Source organism: Loxodonta africana, unplaced genomic scaffold (genome assembly GCF_030014295.1).
Source record: "Loxodonta africana isolate mLoxAfr1 unplaced genomic scaffold, mLoxAfr1.hap2 scaffold_126, whole genome shotgun sequence".
Lineage (NCBI taxonomy): Eukaryota > Metazoa > Chordata > Mammalia > Proboscidea > Elephantidae > Loxodonta > Loxodonta africana.
The window spans coordinates 217919-227164 of record NW_026974887.1 but is presented as its reverse complement, the minus strand read 5'-3'; positions in this window follow the sequence as shown (position 1 = coordinate 227164).

The following is a 9246-nucleotide window of genomic DNA, read 5'->3' as shown; positions in this document are numbered from 1 at the left end:
CTGCTAGATAGGTGGGAAATGAAAAAAGAAAAAAAAGTAAATAAAAAAATTTTAAGAAAAAGAACAATTACGGAATATGTAAAAGAAAAAAAATAACAAAACAAAAAAACAACTACAAAAAAAATCACATAATATGAGACTGTAACCTCACATTATGGACTCAAGGCTGGGTTGTATCTTTCTTTGCAAATAAGTCTTAGATTAGGGAATTGGTACCAGGAGTAGATACACACTCTCACTTCAGGAAAACGGAAAATCTGGGATTAATTGACCTGGATAAGGCGGAAAACAGTGATAACCACATAATATTTAAAGATGAAATCCTAACAGCCTAAAACATGCAGTGAAAATTTTCTAAGTAAAGTAGCATCAGAAGAGGCCTTTAATCACTACACAAAATGGGTCAGTAGTTCAAGATCTCCCTACAAAGATGGAATCAACTCAATGGCCAACTGGTTTTGGGTTTGGTAGATCACTTTCAGGCAGGTTCCAGCAAACACGCAAAAAACAGATCATTTCAATCTTGTACACAGTCATTAAAGAAGAGAAAACTATGAGATGCTTCCCAACTTGTTCCCTAAGGCTACTTTAATATTTATACCAAATTAGAAAAGGAAGGTGTAAAAGGAGTTACAGGACAAGCATAGTAAGCAATTGAGATGCAAAAACCTACATAAAATGCTGGCAAAGAAATCCAGCAAGGTATAAAGCAGGTAATACGCCATGATCAAAGGGGTTTATTTAAAGGATGCAAGCTTGAGTGAACATTAAAGGTTTAACAATTTAATTCACCACATGTGTAGGTTAAGGAAGAAAAGACATAGGCTCACCTCAAGAGACGGTGAAAAGGCAGTGATAAAATCCAACCACACTGAGACATAAGAACTCTGAGCAAACATGGAACAGAAAAGGAGTTCCCGAATGTGGAAAACTACAACTAGCATGATAGTTCCTGGTGAAATATGGGACATTCTCTTTAATATTCATTAGCAATAAGGATGCTTTCTCTCATTATTTCTATTAAATATTTAACACTGGAGTACAAAAAGAAAACGTATAACTCTTATTATTCATAGATTATAGGAATGTCTCCACAGAAAAATTTAAAAACCATAGAAAATATTAGAATTAATATTAGTTAATCATAAATACAAAGTAAAAAATAAAGTTAATGTCTATGCAGCGGCATCAAGACAACTCTGTCACAGCTCTCAGTGAAAGCAGAGGACACTGACAGGGAAACAGCGGGATCCAGGTGGGTTAGACCACGGAGGGGAGAGCACTATTTTACACTGGGCTGGATTTATAAGCACAGGTATGTGTGTTAGTTACCTAGTGCTGCCGTAGGAAAAAAAAAGATAACACAGTTGGGTGGCTTTAGAGAATAAAAATTTATTTTCTCGCAGTTCAGGAGGCTACCTGCCTCAATTCAGGGTATGGCTCATGTCTACTCTAGCTTCTAGCAGCTTCCAGCCACCCTTTGTGTTCCTGGTCTTGTAGGTGCATCTGCTCCATTGTCTGTCTTCCTCTCCCACTGAGTGTGTCTGCGTCTATTCTGCTGTTTATATAACTCAGAAGGGACTAGGTTTAGGACCCACCCTACACTGGTATGGCCTCATTAATATAATTTTAAAATCCTCTATATCCAAATCAGGTCACATTTACGGGTACGGCGGTTAGGATTTCAACATACCTTTTGGGGTTATACAATTCAGTCCATAATAGTGCCCTCACCAGATATTCTGGACTGAGAATACTAGCATGAGCAGCTAGGAGTGGTTCTATTTTTTTCCCGCATTAGTTGGTTGTAACTTGTCTCAATGGCCACTCATATGAACTTTGGAGCAGCTTATTATGAAGACCCTGGCCAACCTTTCGCACCCATGTCCATTGTGTGGAAAAACACACAGACTCCCATCACTGAAGCCTTGGGAAATTCACTGATAAGTGTGGAATGGAGTTGGGACCAGAATTGTTTCGTGGCCTTGATAACATGGCATAGCTGTTAGATATCCACATGGAGATGTCAGGTAATAATACTAACAGCTAACACTTACTGAGTACATGCGCTGGTGCTGGGATTCTTGTAAGGGCTTCTCCTTTCCTAAGATATTTGTTCTGCATGATAGCCCTATGAGGAATGTACCATTATAATGCACATTTTATACATGAAGAGGCCGATACAGAGATTTAAGCTGATATTTGACTATAAGTCTGCACCCAGGAGGAGCTGAAATGGCTGGAGGTGTAAATCTCACGTCCTCAGCTACAGACCAATGGCTGTGGACACACTGAGGCATTCCAGACAGAGGGTGTCAATAGAGAGAGAGGACTAAACACCGAGCCCTAGGGCACCCTGACGCCTACAAGCTGGCCAGGTGAACCACAGCCAACAAAGCTCTCTGAAGGTCAGTGTGGTTCCTGGAAGGTGGTCTGTCCTTTCTCTAAGCCGAATTTCCCCACTGCCCCTCCCACCTGCACTGCCTTGTCCCCTTCGTAATAGCAGGGACAGTGTGTAACTTTCACCACTGCCCAAGATCCCAAGGTTACAATAACATTGGTATGGAAAGCAGAATGATGGAGTCAGGAAGCCTGGTGGTCATATGCAGCCAGTTGGAAACAGAAAAGAGCAAATAAACAAGGGGAGAAGACCATGAGTCAGAGGAGAGGGAGAAATGAATATTTCCTGAGTGCTAAGTAAGGCTGGGCGTCTGCTGGAGGCATGTAGTTCCTCATTTAAACTTCAGAGGGACACAATGGGTGGAATAGTCATTGCTGTCCACTTTCATCATGCAAACGTTTTATTTCCTTTGATTTTAACAGTAACTTCTTATAAAAACAAATGAGAAAATAGAGAAGAGTATAATAAAAGAATACATCTCATCAATTCAGTACTATCATTTTGCCTCAGCAGCTATACATTTTTGTTGTTGATGTAAATATAACACAAACCTTTGCCAAGTGAACGAGTTGTACAGGTGTACACACTATTAAAAGGAATTAATCGGTTGTGCAACCCTACCCTTAATCAGTGTGATTTTTCAATCATTGTAAACAGAAACTCAGTTTCCATATGCAATAACACCCCTTTATTCCCTCCCTCCTGCCCCTGGGAACCCTTATAAACTTTCGTCTCTATACATTTGCCTGTTTTTGTAAAAGGCATGCTTTTTAATTTGAAAGTTGATGACAAGCTACAAGGGTGAATTCATGTGGAAGCAGAAGTTATTTGCAATACATACATCCTACTACAAACTTGGTTCCAGAATATACAAAGGATGATTCATAAAGAAAAAAAAAGAAGAATTCAATAGAAAGCCAAGTAAATACTTGAACGCTCTATAAAAGATTTCTGTATGGCCAGCATACATATGGAAAGGGACTACATCAGTTATCAGAGGAATTCTAATAAAAACTCACAATGTGATCCTAACCCTGCACACCAGAATGGCTAAAATAAAAAAAAAAAAAATGGAAACACCAACTATTTGGTAGAACATGGAGCAACTGGAATTCTATTCTACTGCTAGTGAAAGTGTAATTTGGTACAACCACTTTAAAAATGCTTTGGCCATATCTACTACAGCTGTGAACATCCATATATTCTATGACCAAGCAATTCTACTTCTAGATACATACCCAGTAGAAATGGGTACATATGTTCACCAGAACACATAAGTCTAACTATTTCCTAGGGAATGAACACCCTCCTTCTGAATGCCTAACTTTTGTTTTTAACGGTTCTTTAGATGAAGGTTTACTGAGCAAAGTAGCTTCTCATTAAACAGTTAGGACATATATTGTTTTACGACATTGTTTACCAACTTCAAGATATGTCAATACCCTCTCTTCTTAAACTTGGGTTCCCTATTACCAGCTTTCCTGTCCTCTCCTGCCTTCTAGTCCTTCTTCCTGGGCTGGTATGCCCCAGGAGTCTCATTTTGTTTTATGGGCCTGTCTAATCTTTGGTTAAGGGTGAACCTCAGGAGTGACTTCATTATTGAGCTAAAAAAGGATGTCTGGGGGTCATATTCTCAGGGTTTCTCCAGTCTCTGTCAAGCTAGCAATTCTGGGTTTTGCTTTTTTTTTTTGAATTAGGATTTTGTTCTACATTTTTCTCCAGTCCTGTCCTGAATGCCTCACTTAAAAAGCACTATTCTCGTCTGTTCTAAGGTGATGGCCATATATAATGATAAGCTTATAAAGAAAAGTCTAGAGCTTTCTGTGAAATGCAGCAGCAAATCTCTAGAGGCTCATGTTCTTATAGCTTCTGTTCCCTCTGGAGCTACTGCTTCTGTCTGTCCTTCTGCTGGGCTGCACCACATGGAACCAGTTATAAAATTCAACTTCATCTTATAAATTCACAGGAGTCCTACTCACACAAAATTTTTATTGGCTATGAGAACAGCTGTGTAGAAAAGGTATCGAAGGGATTTCTATTCCAGCAAAGCAAAACCTTAAAATGAAATGGCTGGAAATGGCGGGCCTCCTTCTGTAAAAATGTTTTTGCATATGGAATATGGGAAAATGCAGTTAAGATATGGCTTATGCAAAAAGGCAAAAAGGAGTGCTTGCAGCAATTTGGTAATCATTTAGATCACCTGTAAAAATATTTTCATCCTTTTTCTCACAGCTTTCAGGAAACGAAATTCCAAAAGGATCACATATTCAAAAGTAAAATATGCCACCATAGAAATTTCAGAAGAAACTATGAGAGATTTTGTTTTGCTTTTTATTGGTAAAAGAGAAAGATTTTCTAAAAATCCCAAAGCTGTGAAGGTTAAAACTGGTAAGATACAGATATAGATGTTAGGCATATCAAAAACTATATGAAGAAAGCAAAAATACAGGTAAAAATCTGAAGAAAAATTCATAGGCTAAGGATTTGAATAGACATTTCTCCAAAGAAGGTATAGAAATGGTCAATAATCACATGAAAAGAAGCTCAACCTCATTAGTCATTAGGGAAATGCGAATCAAAACCAAAACGCACTATTATTTCAAAACCACTAAGATGGCTCAAATCAATAGGATGGACAACACAAGTGGTGAGGATGTGGAGAAACTGGAACCCTCATACATTGCTGGTGGACATGTAACATGATCCAATCGCTTTGGAAAACAGTTAGGTACTTGCTCAGAAAGGTAAACATAGAGTTAGCATGCAAGATAGCAATCCCATTCCTAGGTATGCATCCAGGACAACTGAAGCACGTTCACATAATAACTTACAAAAGAATTTGCATAGTAGAATTATTTATAAATAGCCAAAACGTGGAGAGAATCCAAAAGTCATGAACTGATAGATAAACTGTGGTATACTCGTAAAACGGAATATTACTCAGCCATTAAAAGGCATCAGGTACTAATACATGGCACAATATGGACAGACCTTGAGAACGTTATGCTAGGTGAAAGAAGCCAAACAGAAATGACTGCGTGGTACATGATTCCATTTACATGAAATATCCAGGACAGACAAACCAACACAGACAGAATGTAGATTAGCAGTTGGTACGTCTTGAAGGAAAGGAGTAATGAGGATGACTACTAATATGCAGGGCGTTTATTTACAGGGTACTGAAAATATCCTGAAGCTAGACAGTGGTGATTGTTGCACAACTCTGTCCATATACTAGAAACCACAGAATTGTGCACATTATAAAAGGCAATGTTATGGCGGGTGAATTATATCTCAATAGAAATATTTGTGACTCCCGAAAGACTAACATTTCAATTAAATATATACAACCTATGAATCAGTAGGCGAAAACAACCCAATTTTACCACCTCTTTCTCCAGCCAAAGTGAAGGGGTACATTCTACTAATACATCTTATTTTTTTATCTCTTCATTAACAAGTTCTGTTTTCATTATACATAACTTTGAGTTATACGAGTCCTAGTCTCCATTTCCTTATGCCTGTTTTCACTATTGTAACTACATAAACAGAACTCTTCCATGGTTTTTATAAAAACCCACCCACTCATTCAATCAGACATATCATTTTTGGAAGCTTCTTAGGTGCCAGGAACCAGGATACTCTGACCAACACAGCAGAAAGGTCCTGCCTGCATGGGCCTTCTATTTTTGTGGAACAGTCAGATGATAAACCAGCCAAACAGTATGTAATGTTACCTAACATCAGGAGGGAGACGTATCATTTTGGAGGTGTCCCAAGCTGTGTCTCTCGCCTCTGAACCCAGTGGAAAGTAAACTCTTTGAAGGAACTGTGAGGTCAGTAAGTGTGAAAAAGACATTTCATTTCAGTTTCATTTGGTTGGTTTTACCTGCTATGCTGTCAACATTTTTTTAAACTCTATCCTGCAGCTGACATCAACCAACCCCCCAAAAAGCAAAAACAAAACCTGATGCCATGCAGTCGATTCCGACTCACAGTGACCCTGTAGGACACAGTAGGGTCTCCAAGGAGTTCCTCGTCTTAGGACACAAATAATTCCTGCTTATGAGAATCTGAAAGTTGTTCACTGTGGATGTGTGAGGGACTCAGTAACACTTGCAGAGATTCCATGTGGGTGTGGTGCTCAAGTGTGAGCATCGGGGGGAATGGACCCCATGTGCACTTTGCATCCTGGAGATTATGACACAACAAACATTCCCTCTTCATTGTCCTGCATCTTGTAAGAGAACAGAGGGAATTGTTAGGCAGAACCATTTGAAAATGCATGGCAAGAAATTTTATTGAAACATTAAATTCAAAATAAAATCTTCCTATGTTTTTCAACCTTCCCTACCTCATTTCAAGAGGTAATTAGACACACAGTTAAAGCCCTGAAACTTCGAGACTCTGAAGAGTCTGTTGTAAGAGTCTCAGCTCATTGGAGTAATCACACTGAGTGAACTGGAACCCAGGGGAAGAGTGGGAGTCAGACAGCAGAGACCTACACATTGGGAAGGGGTGAGGCCTGCTTCTTGATAATGCCCTGGGGTAGGTGGCAGCACTTCAAAGGGTAATGCAGGCACACAAGTAGACAAACCACGTTATGGTGTTCCCAGCCCTGCCAAGGTTCTCATGCTCCATCTGAGAATGGAAGCAGCAGAGACAATGCTTCTAGAGAGATCACCCACATAGGCTGAGGCGATGGGTGTGTTAAAGATCTCCAAACCTTGGTCCTTCTTTAGACCCCGGGGTACCTAGAAAATAAACCAACACCAAATATACCCCTATAAAGAAGTAAGGTTAAAATTTTACCCCAATTTTGTAAGCCGAGAGCTCTGAGTCGGAATTCAGTTTATTTAAAGAAATATCAAGTTTTCTTGCACACATGAATTTGTGCTGATTCACTTACAATTCATATTATTCATTCATCCATGAAGTCAGCAAACATTTACACTATAACAGCTACATGTGAGACCCTATGGCAGTTGCTCTTGATGATGAAATGACTCAGAGAATTTCCCTCAATGCCTGGTGAGAGAAACAGCCAAGTTAACAGTTGTATCAGTCATGTATTGCTGTGTTACAAATGACCCCAAATTGTCGTGTCTTAAAAGAGCGACAATTTACCAGCTCACAATTTTTCAAGTTGTCAGTCTGGAGCTCTTCTGATCTGGGCCAGCCTCAGTGGCTCACAACACGGCTTCCTCATGTGTCTACAATTTGCTTCCAGGTAGCTGGGAGCCAGTTCATAACATCAAGTCAGTGAAACCGCTAGATCCTCCCTCCACTGGTCTTCCATCATCTAGCAGGCTGGCCTGAGGATGTTCCCATGAGTTCTCAGGGTTTAAGAGCAACAAAAGGGAAGTCTCAATGTAAAGTCTTCCAACTCTCTCATTTTATCAGGTTTTCTACCATCCCAATGTCCAAAACAATAATGTCAGCCCCAACTAAGGGATGGAGAAAGACTCCTACTGCTAATGAAAGGCGCTCCAGAGTCTCATAGAAGGCATGGGCACAGAGAGAGAATGAATGTGTAGACATTTCTTACATTAACCACAAAAAGTAAATGCAATTGTGTTTTATGCTGTGGTAAAGGGTTTTGCAGGTACAATGGAGTAGGGAGCAAGAAGTGAAGAAATCTACCAGGAGGATATTTAGGGAAGTGATGTCTGAACCAAGTTGAGAATATGATTGGATAGTTAAGGCGTGACAAAAGGCCCGGGTCCAGGAAGCCCCATGTCTTCTCCAGAGAGAAGTCTGAGGAGACAGGCTGAAGCCACTGAGGCATCTGAAACATTTGTGACCAGATGCAGATCATCTTTTGTTCTACTGTTTTCCAACCACTCGTCCCTATTTATAGTTTGGAGTCATACAAGAGTAGACCTTAGCATTTCCCTGTTGAAACTTTTATTTTCCTCTGAGAAGTCATCAGCACCCCAACGTTCTTAATTGCTTCCTCAAATGCTGTCTCCATTTACCAGCTCCTTTTCTAAATGGGCTCCAGAGTGAAAGCAGAGCCTGGAAGATGCAGAGGTCATGGACTTTCCCCAAGTCAACTCCTAAACCTCCCATTCTGGCTGACCACAAATTCCTGAGTCTTAGCATTTTATGGTGAGCTCATAAGCCCAATCTGTTCCAATGGGGTCAGTTCTCTTAACCACCATGCTTCACCAGAGAGTAGGCCATCAGATGGGATGGGAGAGAAAATCTAGTCACGGGGAAGAGCCTGTGTGAAGCCTCAGAGGCTAAGGAGACCTGAGAGGTGTTCAGAGCGGACATTGTATGACCAGGGCCGGAGAGACATGATTCCAAGAGAGTCAAATGAAAAGTTTTGGACAAATCAACTCCTGGTCACACTGTAACGATTCCCTGTACTCTCTCTCTCCCCACCAAGGGATAGTAACGAATGGAGTGCAGAGAAAAGTTGCAATTCCTTTTTTATATCTAAGCCCCCTTTTCCCAGTCTGGGACTGGCAGTATTCAAGCTCCTACTTGAACTGTTTCATATTTTTGTTTTTGCTGTGTTTCTATTTAAAGTGGGCTCATGGAACTGAGCAATGTCAGGAATGATGTCACACAGGGTTATGGAAGCCATGCCGTTCATGCTGATCTCACCTACTCTTTTGGAGAGGGTGTCGATCTGAGATCCTGTGGGAGAGCACCTGGAACTACTCTATCACAGAAATTCTGGACTAAACCGGGGTCCCCAAGTCATCAAACGGTCATGCATCATGAAGAACTGGGAAAAGGGATAAAGATCCTTCAGAACATCACTATGATTGGACATCTTCACCCAGAGAGGATGAAACAGTGATACACAAGGAAGAGGCCTTTCTCTAAGACTC